The 13,250-nt window shown below is 40.7% G+C and overlaps 1 protein-coding gene across 1 annotated transcript in view; it reads left to right on the top strand.

Moving 5' to 3' along the window:
• LOC110945470 (protocadherin-15) overlaps positions 1 to 13,250 on the top strand; it is a 218,190-nt gene that overhangs the window by 23,197 nt on the left and 181,743 nt on the right. The window contains exon 2 of the mRNA XM_051960098.1: positions 9,247 to 9,302. The gene's annotated coding sequence lies outside the window, so the exon portion shown is untranslated. The remainder of the gene's footprint in view (positions 1 to 9,246; positions 9,303 to 13,250) is intronic.

The following is a 13,250-nucleotide window of genomic DNA, read 5'->3' as shown; positions in this document are numbered from 1 at the left end:
AATTAAATTATACTCTGTGTAAAGCGAAGCTTATAGTGATAATTCCAGCTGTCATATGGATATCTTCAACAGGTGATCTAATTTGAATTGAAGGACACAATGAATGGATCTTTTAATCATCCATCGCTGATGCAACACTAGTCTATTTTGTGAAAAACGCCAAATAAAATATTCGACGCAAATGCTCAGCAATGATAGAATAACTCTTAGACTGTAAATAAACTAATTTAATGAATCCCTTCCTAGCCAGCAAGTAAATCTTGTTGTCGACAGCTGCTTGATATTGCACAAAAAGTATTTTCTTCTTCACTTCATGAAATCCCTTCAGATATCTAAAGAGAGCGGGACACATATGTTGATAAATCTGCACTCTGTGATTTGAGAAGTGCCGTTCCACAGTGCAGTGCCATTACACATGGCTGTCTTTGGTGCTTATCTTTGTGCAAATGACACCATGCTGGTACAAAGTAATACTATGAAATATTACCCACATCAGAGCTGACAACTCTTTACAATATGCTGTGACGGTTTATGATGAGGGATGCATTTGAATTAAAACCAAAATAGCACTGGATGGGTGCTTCATCAATATTTTCTTTCTTATCATTCTACTAGTAGCAGACCATTTTCCTCTGGCTGCAGATTTGTCTTGTTTGTGTTCACATTGCGCACCATTCTGCACCATGCAGACAACAATATGATTTAGTGGGGAAGATCCTTTCCATTTGTTGAGCCGTTGGCATGCTTTCCTGTGGTTGGCACAGCTGTTTCAGGGTGATGAGAAGAGTTCTGTGAATGGCTAAGAGTGAATTTATGAACCACTGCTCCCTTCTGCTTGGTTTATGTTCAACCTCATCCAGCCCTTTTGCATGTTACACTGCTACACCTACTATACATGAACCAAAATAGCATGTTCATTTGAAAACAACCACATTTGTGCTTCATTAATGTCTATAAATTAGGATGTTTCAGAGAGTAAAATATATTCCCTGCTGGATGTGCTATATGAATAATCAGGGCTCAAATAGGAGACCATGCCACAAGCTTCTAAAAAGAAAAGGATGCCTCAGGCTACAAAGACACAAAAAATAAGGCTGCCTGCCAACTTTGTTCAATAAAAGTATCAGAGTAAATAAGGGTGGGGGCTGAGCTTTCCCAGCCTCTTAAACAGTCAAGACACACCTGAGGGGAAAAGCCAGCAAAGGTAAAATAAACATCCCAAAGGGCCAAGAGAGGCACCACGGAGTGCTCATTAATCTTTCAAATCACTTTGGGTTTAAAACTTGCCCTTGTTTCTCTGCATTTCTACATATGTGACGCAAAGGTCATCTGTGTGCTGGATGCAGGAAATCAAAACGGCAAAAGTTCAAGTTCTGTGCCAAGCTTCTCTGGAGATAAACAATGAATACCAATGCAGTCGTTTCCTTGACCCTTTATAGGCACTCACTGAATGGCTTGATGCAATCTTGGAGGCAGCAAGTGCTTGAGACCTTCAGCTTAAAATGTGTTCTCTGGACTCTGGAAAACAGCCATCATTGATCATCGCTGCGCTGAGAAAGATAAGATAAAGCTCAATAGATTGCATTAGTCTTTTCACTTGTCTATGGGGTTTAATGGCATCTGCTGTAATTTCCAGGACTAAATGGAAAGATCCGTCTCTTTCTAACTCTCCATCTTGTGTCTCATTTACGGAGTCCGTCCACACTTTTTTTTTAAATTTCTAAAGTGGCAGTTTGAGTACAGCTGTTTTCTCACTAGAGAGTGTCTCAATGACTTTTACTGTCCATTAAAGCACATCAGCCATGACATGTGTTAATATTAAGGAATATGTCAGTTTAATGGCTACCACCACAGGTCCAGGGCTGTCAAACTGTGAGTGTCACATGCTGAATAAAATTATAGAAGAGAGGTGCTTTCAGCATCTGGGGCTGTTGGTGCTAATGAATGGTCTCATGGAGTCAGATGTCACGTTACTTACAGGGTGACTGCATCTGTGTACAGGTTCATTCATTCATTCTCCATACCACTATTTACTATCACTGTAGTACCCGTCGGAGTCACCCAGGCCTCTGTGTCACAATCAACTTCTTCCATCTCCTCATGTGATCCCCAGCTGTTTCCAGGACAGCTGGGAGATATAATCCCTCCAGCGAGACTAGGTCAGCCCCAGGGTCTCCGTCCAGATTGCCGTTCATGATAGACCTAGAAGGAAAGCATCTTTTTAAGGTTCCTCATCTGGCTTCTTTCAAGACGAAGGAACATTAGGTCTACTCTGAGCTCCTCAGAGATTTCCAAACTCCTCACTCGATCTCAGAGAGTAAGCCGAATCACCCTACAGAGAAAATTTATTTCAGTCACTTGTTTGTATGTTGGACATAGACCGACTTGTAAATTTAGAGTTTTGCCTCACTAAGCTACAGCAACTACATCATTGCAGAAACTCCACCCGACCGGTTGTTCTCATGGTCGCTCCTTCCACTTGGAAGCAAGATCTTGAGATACTTGAGCTTGTCCATCTGTATCTGTCATAGACACTTCACTACACTTGAATGGAAGAGGCCATCCTTTTCCAGGGGAGAACCATGACCTCACATTTGAAGGTGCTGATCCCATTTCAGCCACATGTCACTGAAACGATTCAACTGAGCGCTGAAGGCCCTTCTGTAATGTGCCAGAGGACACATGCACTAAAAGCAGAGATGTGACCTTCTGATCCCCATGCTAGATGCCTTCTTCAAGTGGATAGGTCTTAAAATCTATCCATGAAAATCATGAATAGATAAGGAGACAAAATGCAGCATTGGTGAAGTCCATTGACCACACTGAAGGGGTTCGACTTATTGCAAAGCCTGTAAGCAGTTCTCACTGTGTACAGGTACCAAGTGGCAGATGAACGTGACTTTTGCATCCTGTACCCCCAAAACATCTCCCACATCCTCCCCCAATCATAAGCCTTCTCCAAGTCTACATAACACATGCATCCAATATGTTGAATGGACTGGCAAACTCTTAGGCCCTCTCGATCATCTGTGAGAGTAAAAAGCTGTTTCATTGTGCTGCAGCCTGGAACCCCCATTGTTGAGGCTTGGCTGTTGGCCTTTCTCTCTGGTTCACTGGCATGGCATTAAACAACAAGGCCAAGGAGTGTGATTCTCTGGTAATTGGCACACATCGCCCCACCATCTTTCTTGAAAATTGGAAACACTACACCAGTTCAGAGGCACCACCCCAAGGTCCATCCAGCATTATCTCACTTTGATAAAGCCTAGCATATAGTAAACAACCCTTCATGCACTAGAGGAAGTCACTGATCATCCAGTCAGGCAGCATTTCTTGTATTGTACTAAAGTAAGGGAACTGTTCCAAAATTCTTTCTGGCTAAACCTGGCTCATAAATGAATGTTGAAATAGATGATTGAATTTACACTTATTTACATAGTTTTGTAACAGACATACAGACAAATTTCAGTAAGCTTAAATAATGAATTTTAAAAAATACAAACTTTACCTGCTCTAACCAGACAGTAGAGGTTTCAGATGCAATATCGAAAATATAAAACTCCTTCGCTGACTTCCTACTCTTCATCGTTGACAACACTGAATTTGTTAGAAGCTTAAAGCTGGTGCCACTGTTATTGATGTACAGAGCAAATTTTCTTTTCATTTTTACAGCAAAAACTTATCATAGGTGAACAAATATAGTTGATATTGTTCAAGCCTAGTGCAGTGTTTTTTGTAATTGAGTGTATTGTCAAGAACAGATGCGCACTACTGCATTGCTATGTACAGTGAATTTAACTCTGACTTATTTTATTAACATTGCGCTGACGTATTATATCCAGAATTGTCTTGTATAACAATGCATCCTACGTGCAGAGTCTTTGCCAGAAAAGGTTTTTAAAATTTGCCTCCTGGTTCCAAACAGATATCAAAGTGGTATCCATTGTCTCATCTAACTCTCAGCAAAAATAAAAATATGCTTATTTCCCAAGAAGTCAAGTTTTTCTGTAACCGCTCTTCATTTTCAATCTTTCATCAACCATATTTATTTTTTAAATGCCTCAAATATCGATATCCACCACTTTAGTCATTCAGAAAGGAGAACTTCCTGGCCCTTGGATAAGATTTCTAAATCTCAAAGGCATGTGCGGTGATGAATACAACACTGCCATGGGGAGAAGTCATTTTGAAGGTAGAAAAAACACCATATGGCCGCCGCATGAAAAAAATTCAGTGCACTTCTGTATTGTCTGTTTATGTGCACAATGGCCAAAAACAACCTCGCAAATGGAAATTCTGTCTCCTTGTTATTTAGCAAAAATATTAAGAATAATGTGAAAGTACTGAGCAGTTATTTTAATTTGACGCTTCGCTTGTACTTTCAGAGTAAATCATACCACCACGGCACGCAGTGAGCTGTAGTCTAACCTAATAAGTGTGTTCTGTGTCCTGTTAGAATTTAACAGATATCCTGGATGTTGCGCTTGGCAGTTTAAATGCTGTGAAAGCAACTTCTTGCACATTCAAACACTGTCCATCTCCTCTCTCATATTTTCCCTCCCACTCTCCAACTCTGTTTCCCTCTGCCTTTTTCTTTTTCATGTTCCCTTTCTCACACTGTGTCTATCATTTCCTTCCCTCTTTCTTTCTCTCCCTCTTGCTCTCCACTCTTTTCTCTTGTTTCCTTTGAAGTGCTAAACAATGAGAAGGGCTACACTCCCTGTTAAGCTCGTAGGGAAATCCAGGCTGAAACTGCATGGCACAGTGCAGCACAGCAGAATCTTGTCCTCGGGACCACAGGGGGATGGGAAGGGAGGAGGCAGCATCAGAAGTACAGTCGGCGTGAAGTGACAATGACAATGGCTGCACAGAGCCTTGCTCCTCCAAGCATAGCATGGTTGATGAACACTGTGACTTATTTCCAGAGAAAATGCCTGTCTGTCCATGTCTCTGTGAATTGTTCAGCACTCACAACTGTCCATTTTTGGATAGGATGTGTAGGAGACTTATCAGGTGAAGATTTGCGTGTCAAGGTATTATTGAGTTTTATGATGGAGTTGAAGCATTTCATTAGTCCAGCATGTCAATGTGGAAGGGAAGGACAATTACTCGTCCTTCTGTTGTCTTTTTCTCCCCCGCTCCTTTTTTTTTTTGTGTGTGTGCATGCAGCCACAGACTTATCCATGCAATGATGAATGTGATTCATTACTAAAGGCTGGAATGGGAAATGGAGCAAAATTAGGGATCTGGGAAACAATCCATGACTGGGGCATATACAATCGTATACTCGGGCATTTGCGATGTGTTTATCCGCTCTCACACGTTTCCTTGAAGCTGTATCTTACAGTTACTCACGTTATCCTGTACTCACTCTGAAATCTGATACGTCCTCTCTCCTCTCCAATTTCTACATTTGTCTGTGTCTTTCTTTCATGGAATGTCAACACTGGATGATGTATTTTTATGACCCATTGTGCATTTAAGTCAGTCTGTCTTGGAAGAAGCTCTATAATTTTCCCTCCATCAGCCACCCAATGCACGCGAGTACTTGTATAGTGACATGACTGATACTACATAGGGAATCATTATGACAACTTGACGTTTCCTATTTATTTTCCCTCATTTCAGAATGTAGAAACAGCATATGCTTTCTTTCTCTTTGCCTAATCTACAGTGGTTAACCCAGTCAGAGAAGCATGTGAGTTGTAGCACAGGCACTGCCTCCTTTTCAGTAGAGCTATACAGTTTCATCTAATGACTGCTTAATTAGTTTGATTACTCTGATGAGGTGAACAAGTATTAAGGTCTCTGTGTGGCGCCACAATTGTCTGAGTTCTTAAGCTCTCTGCAGGTTGTTTCCTTCCATTAGTAGCACAACTTGATAATTGTTATGCCTATACTGAAAATTATTGGTTTGGTTCGGAGAGACTGGAGCACTGTAGATCACTGGTGATCGCATAAATGCATTAATTTGAAGATGGTTAGATTATTAGATAGTACTTCTGGTAGCATTTCTGTGTCTCAACATGACATGAGCAATATTATTCAATACAGACCATTTAAATGTGATTACATATGTTTCTTGTGCCAACAGAAAAACAGGAGCAATTATCAATTTGCCCTCAGTCAGAATAGAACATTTGTATTAGTGTCTTCTCTCTTCAGTACAGATATTGTCAAAGATATGCTTAACCTTGCCTTGATTAAAGATGACATTAGTCTCTCCTGACATGTCAGTCAGATATGCTATGTTGTAAAATGCAATCTAAAGGTCCTTTCCCCCAAAAAATTAGCATTTAAGAGATTTTCTGCATTTTTGCACCACTTAACCAGTTAGATTAAGTCACTAAACAGCCACCTGAGAATGAGGATAAAGTTTCAGAACAACAGACACCCAGCATCCCTGTAACCATAGTAACTTACAACTCTCTCCGTAGTAACCTGAGAGGAGAACGATAGACACCGAGCTGCTGCCAGAGGAGCCATTGACTGACATCGCTCTGAGCAGCATGCATGGGAATAAATTACAGTATAATAGATTTGAGGATATTTTTCGCTTTCCCCCGATTGGCCTGTTTAACTTGCTGCTGCTGCTCCTGTTGACTCAGTCTTGTCTATCCTTGTGCTGTTAGTGTCCTCTTTGTACACCATGGCATTATCAGCCAGGAATTTGTTTTCACTGTAGGAGAAATGTGGCATTTGAGCACGAAAAAAGTGTCCATTGCCGCCACGGTCACTGTGTAAGAGCTGGCAGTCCTATTAGAAGCCACATTACACCCGAAAGAGCCGACTCGGATTGGATTCCTTCTCAAACATCCCATTTCCACAACCGAATCCTGCCTAATTAGAGATCTAATGTTATGTGGGCAGGATGGGAGAGTTAACTAGCATTGACTTTCAAATTGATTTGGTATTTTATTGACAGTACTATCCTACTTTGTGCCAATATAAATGTTTGACAGGGACCAGTGGGTCAAGCAGGCTCATTCAACATATGGAAGCATATGAGGAGTCAAAGTAAATGGAATGTTTCTTCTTACCTTTGCTAACAGGCAGACTCCTTTATAGATTGACAGATGGAGAATGACGGCCAACATATTCCAGTACAAACAGTCAGCAACATGTTTGACTGAGCTAAATCAAAGTGTGGTGGAATAATGTGTGATTTAAAAACAAACAAAAAACTTTTTTTTTTTTTTCTTTTCAGTTACTGAGTATAATAAAATGATATCTGATATAGGAGAAAACTCTGAGGGGAAAACCACACACTTTCTATCACTTAATCGAGTTAAACAAGATCTGTTCAGTGCTGCCTTGTGCCTTCAGATCAGACCACTTCCTCCTTCCCAGGAGATATAGAGTAAAGAAGGGCCTGCCTTCCAAGTTCAAACTGGCCAATCAGGTCACAGCTCTAGAATAGGTAAATCCATGAGGTTAACAACAAATAGAAATTAATTTCTTAAGCTTCTTTTAACTGCAATGTCTCAGTTCATAGACAATCAGCTATCGATATTAACAGTCAAAGCAAAAACAAAAAAAGTGTGCCTTTTTCAGAATCGCATCACATATCTACTGTCCAATCAGATTTGACACCACACCTTTACCGGAAGGTGGCAGTAAATGCAACCTAAAGTTTTTTGCCAACCGCCATAAAACTAAAAAGAAGAAGAAGAAGGGGGACACCACACCTCCTCATCAAACACATAAAGGAGTGGCCTTTGAGCCTGCCTCCTCTTAAGACTCTGGCACAAGATGGCTTCCACAAGGTACACAGGTGATGGCTTTTAAAACTAAACTTTTATTATGTTGCTTGTTTCAATCACACAAACAAACTTAACTTCTACAATTCACCTGGTAGCCGCTGGAATTGTAAAACGTTGTCTTAAATGTCTACCTTTCTACACAAATGGGCCTACAAGTGGTAATGGAGGGAGGTGGTACCTCCTAACAGTCAGACATCATACAGGTCTGTACCACTTTTTTGCACAACTCCACTGATGTATTGCTGTAAATAATATTGTGAAGGTGAAACATTAACCTGCTGGTGGCACTTCACACTGTAGGGGACTGTCAGATTTCACGGCAGTCCACCCATTAGTAGCTGAGATCCTTCAGTCTTTAGTAAAGTGCTGAAATGTTGGACCAGACAGCCTGGCAACCGACCAGTATGACCCCCCTCGGCTGAATTTAAGAGGCACACTTCCATGCAAGCGGGGTGTCTCTTGGGTTGACTTTTTTCTTACTTACTAGTTTAAAAAATCTTTTTGCCAAGAAAAAAAAAAACATAACAGTGTAACCGTTCCAACAATGCTGCCACTGATGTTGGAAAAATATGTCTGTATTCTAGGTTTGTTTGTAAAAGATATTCTCAAGGGAAATATTTCCCCACTGCCCCTAAAACCACATATTGTGAGTATCTTATTGTAGTGATAGTCATTTGAAAAGATTAAGTAGTGACTTGTTTAAAGGTGTAGCATGGTTCACTGTCAGAGATAACCTAACCAGTTCCCTTTGTGTCTAGGTTGTGTTTTAACAAGCCAAGCAAAACAAAAATGCAAAATTTTATGCTGTTTACTTGTAAATAAAGGTCAACATCAATTATACAAAACAAAGCAGTCTTTTGCTAACGGATAATATGGAAGGACACTGCTCTTTTTTATCAGATATGTATGAGCTCTGATATAGATAAAGATCCTCAGGGTAGGAGTTGAGGAACCTAGTGCAGCAGTAGTGATGGCTTGAGCATTTTAAAACGGAACCTTTTTTTTTTTTTAACTAATTTAAATCCTATAAGGCACAGTGCTTCAAAATGTAATTTTATCATGAAACGGAGACCTTTACTTCTACACACCAGCATGATTCTTTCTCAGTGTCCAGTGTATTGTATCGAAATGGGCTCAGCTTTGGTCCGGAAAATTAGATTTCTATCAGATAAAAGAAAAATCACCCCGGATCCGTCATAATGCATAACCTTGTGCGGCATAAAGCTGCTCTCCATCTTTGCAGATGACGACCTCAGATGTTTGTAGGCTAGTTACTCTATGCATCACCGAGCACTGTAATGGAGACTGACTGAAAATGGAGATTATCTGACATAGATATTAGAAAATGCAGTCATGTTCACCAATAGGTGAGATGGCTATTGACTGACGTATTGCTCTGCAGATGTTTAGATGCGATTGATTGTCTTAGATTATGTGTATTATGGTTCTAACAATTCTTTTCATGCTTTTTTGCTCTTTATAGGTATGTGAATTTGACCAAAGGGCGAGATGTGGTGTGATCACAGGAACTCAAATCAGGTATTTATTCCTCAGATTTTATTCTTGGAAGTTTTTGTTTACTCTGTGTAAGACTTTGTGCATTTCTGTTGTGTGTGCATTAGTGTCCCCACTATTCAGCCCTTTAGTTACACTGTGATTTTGCTCTGGTGGACTAGAGTGGGATGTCTCAGAGATATACTGAATCAGACAGGATGGACCACAGAGGTTTTTAAAGCATTGCTTTGCCATGTTTTATTTATGTCCCTAAGATGATTCACCCTGACATTTGCTGATGCTCTCTGTCTCAAGCAAATCTCTTGCCATCATAAAGCTGCTTGTCCAGGGTGCACCTGGTAAATATTTAAGGGTTTCCCCATTGACCGTTCCCTTGACAGCCAGTGTCCCAGGCTCAGATTGTGTTGTCTTTAGAATAGGAATTTTAGGGATTACAAAGGTCTATTTTTACATTAAATACTAGGATAGACAGTCAACTACAAAACAATCAACAAACATTTAAGCTGTACATAACACAGCACGGCACAAAACTGAGCTTAAATACAGCTGTACCTATATATTTGACCTGAATATTATGAACATTTTAAGGGATTTCTCAAATGCATAGAATTGACAGATTAGATTTCTACCACCGGTTTCACCCCGGCAGTGTCTCTGTTCATCACGGTGACTCTGTTTTTGCAATTTGTGTTTTTGTTGCTGGAGGTGCAAAAGCAGGAGCATGCCTTGACAATCATCTTTATCTTGATTCGGTGAGAAAGGCATTCAGAAAACAAAGCAGTTCACAGGAAACTGGTGCCTGTGCAGGAAAAATAGATATGTTGGTTCATCTTAAACATATACATCCATATCCAAACCAGAAGGATGTGAGTAACAGCCAACTCAGTGCTATCAGTGCTAGTCATAAAAAAGCTGCACACCAGAAATCAATTGATATGGGGGTGGTCTGCTTAATAAAAGGAGCTAAATAAAGCACAAATCTATGCCTGCTGGTGGGTACCACACTCAAACTGAGATTGATGTAATTATTGATAGAATTGCTATAAAAATGGCTTTTCACACCAGGTTATTGAGTTTCAGTTTATATTTGGATGGTACAAATCCTTTTCCAGCTGTTATTGCAGACGCTTTCTAATTTTAATTCTTCCCTCTTTTTTTTTTTTTTTTTACGAATACAAATTTGGACTTGTGTTGATAATTTGAATTTCTCGCTGTATGTCTCACTTTCTGTTTATAAAGGTCTCCTCTTTCTGAATTTCTGCCATTTCTTTGTTGTGTAAATAGGAAAAATCTAGTGTTGAATTGAGCTTTTGGTCCATCACTTCTGAAGCCAACGGGCCCAGTAACTCACACACAGACACACACTCATATGCAGAGCAAGTATGCACACAGATTTGCAATCCACTTACTGAGTGACAGGTTCAGAGTTTTTGTGTGAACTGAGGAACAAGGAGGAGAGAGAAGAGAGATGGGATAAATAAAGAGGCAGTGGTGCAGGAAGTGGGGCATGTACCACAGCAAATATAGGCTGAGAAAGTGGTTGGAGCGTAAAGGCGAGTGGAGAGACAGAGCTGATGGGGTTCAGCATGTTATTCTGCAAGTGGCATGTTTGGCCAAGTGCAGGCGCAGACATTCAGGCTCACAGGCTGCCAAGATTGGGATCAAGGTCTGCAACTGGGCACAAAAGACAACTCTAAGTAAGTGAAATGACAGCAGAGGCTGCATTAGTGGCTTTAGCAAGAGGATCTAAATCGAAGGATTAATGCATTACACATTCTACACTAATCAGCCACAACAAGAGAATCTCTGACAGGTGAAATAACACTGATAGTTCTGCTAGAATGCAGTGTTCTGCTTCAAACCTCGGATCCTGGCATTGGAGTGGATGTTACATTGACACATACCACTCACCTACAGCTTCCCCTAACTCACAGCACTGCAAAAACTGCTCAGAGTATACCATGAAGCAAGTTTGACATAGCTGGGCTTTCTTTGTGACAAAGCAGAAACCCTAGTCAGAGTTAACAAGTATCACCAAGGTGGTTATGAACTTTTTTTGTGAGCTCAGGCTTTCTGCTTCAAACTCTTTGTGTGTTCACACAAAAGGGGCTTTTTTTTCTTAAAGATATTTTTTGGGCTTTTGTGGCTTTAAAGGACAGGTTAGTGTAGAGAGGCAGACAGGAAAGTGGGAGAAGAATGGGGAGGGAAGCCCTGCAGCAAAGGGCAATGAGGTGGATTCAAACCCAGGCTGCTGCGTGAGGGACTGTAGTCACTGTTTATGGGTAGCCTGCTTAACCAGTTGAGTATCTGGGCACCACAAAAGGGGGCTTTAAACACATGTGACTCTTCTTCTGCACAAACTGAAATTATCATGTGCAGTTGCTTCAGTCAACAGGTTGTTTTAATAAAGAACAACTAGAATATAAAAATGTATCGCGGAAGTGCGAGACACGAATGCTGGTAGAAAACTGTTGAAAATACTAATAAACTAATCAATTTTCTAATCTTTGTTCTATCAGTGACGGTACGAGCTGTGTGAACGGAATTGAAAGCAAACCAGGACCAGGCATAAAAAGATGTTTGTGATTTCTGCAACACCAACTAAATACATGTCAGGTTCCCATGGCAACGTGCTGCACACAGTGTGCAACACTGTAACTGCATGGCTTCGTTCAGTGGGTGTAGTCACGTAGCTCAACAGGTGCACAGATAAAACATATTCCCTCAACTGAGAATGTGTATCGCTCTTAAAGAATTGTCAAGAATCACTTTGGTTAAAAGTGACCTGCTTCTTACACCCGATTTGGTTTTGAAACCCTGAACACAACCGGCTCCGGATCAGGTTATCTTCACAGTTATCATGGAGCTCCAGCAAGTAAAAAGAGAAAATCTGGGACTTTAACTTTGCAGTACAGCCCTCGGGAACAGTTTGAGGAGCACAACAAAGAGTCCAAAATGTTGATCCAGCCTCCAAACTCCCTCGATCCCAATCTGATCGACCATCAGCAGGATGCACTGGAACGAACCCAATTCTGAAGCCCCACCACAAATCTCCCAAGATCCTAGGATCTACACAATATTAAAGGGTTTTATGTTGTGACTGATCGGTGTCAAATAGACAGTGAAGGTACTATTTGTTTTAAGGCCACAGCTGAGCCACAGACTCTGGCTTCATCCTTTTCATCTTGTGATTAATCACATTTGGCATTGTTGTCTTTCGGTCCCTGCCTCTTCATGGGATTTCAATCAGATAACAGCAGAGGAGAGAGAGGGAGAGAAGTATGCCTTTGTGACAATCCAATTCAGTGTTCTTCTCCTGCTTTACTGTAACACTAATATAATCTCTCTCCTCAAGCCCTGAATACATCTCTCTGACAAAACAGTAATCAGTAAACACTTTCCTCTGCCTTGCATCCCTTAATGGGATGTTAAAAACTGCAGCGTGTTTATGGCTGTTGTTTCACTCATCTCCAATTTCAAACTGAAATTGAGGGAGGCTGTGCTGTCTGACAACCTGAGCTTTTTCATCTGTGTGTTTGTGTGTGCCTTGGCACCTGAGAACCTGTGCTAAATTGACTTGCAGTTCACCTGTAAGTCATTTTAGTAGATTTTTGCAGCACAAGTGGTGTGTGAATTTAGAGCACACAGCAGGATGAAATTACCTGGAATAATGTCTTTGTATTTGTTACTTAGCAGTGAAGGTCACCGAGTCACTCTTGTTGGTTCAGAAAATGTCTGTGCTTAGTGTTTCGGCTCTCATTTATTCTGCACTTCTTGTCCATGGTCACTGTGAAGCAGCACTGTATCCTACTTGTAGATTTAATCATTCCAAAGCTGAGAAGGCATGACAAAGGGGAAAAGGAGAATATGTGACTGGGGATGGTTGGGTACCACTTGTGAATAAAAAAAACAAACAAAAAAAACAAGATCAAGCACTGGATGAACTTTGTCAGCAAGCGTTTGTGAACTCGG

Source organism: Acanthochromis polyacanthus, chromosome 15, assembly GCF_021347895.1.
Source record: "Acanthochromis polyacanthus isolate Apoly-LR-REF ecotype Palm Island chromosome 15, KAUST_Apoly_ChrSc, whole genome shotgun sequence".
NCBI classification, from domain to species: Eukaryota; Metazoa; Chordata; class Actinopteri; family Pomacentridae; genus Acanthochromis; species Acanthochromis polyacanthus.
Note: the sequence above shows the minus strand (reverse complement) of the source record. Positions and strands in the feature narration are given on the sequence as shown.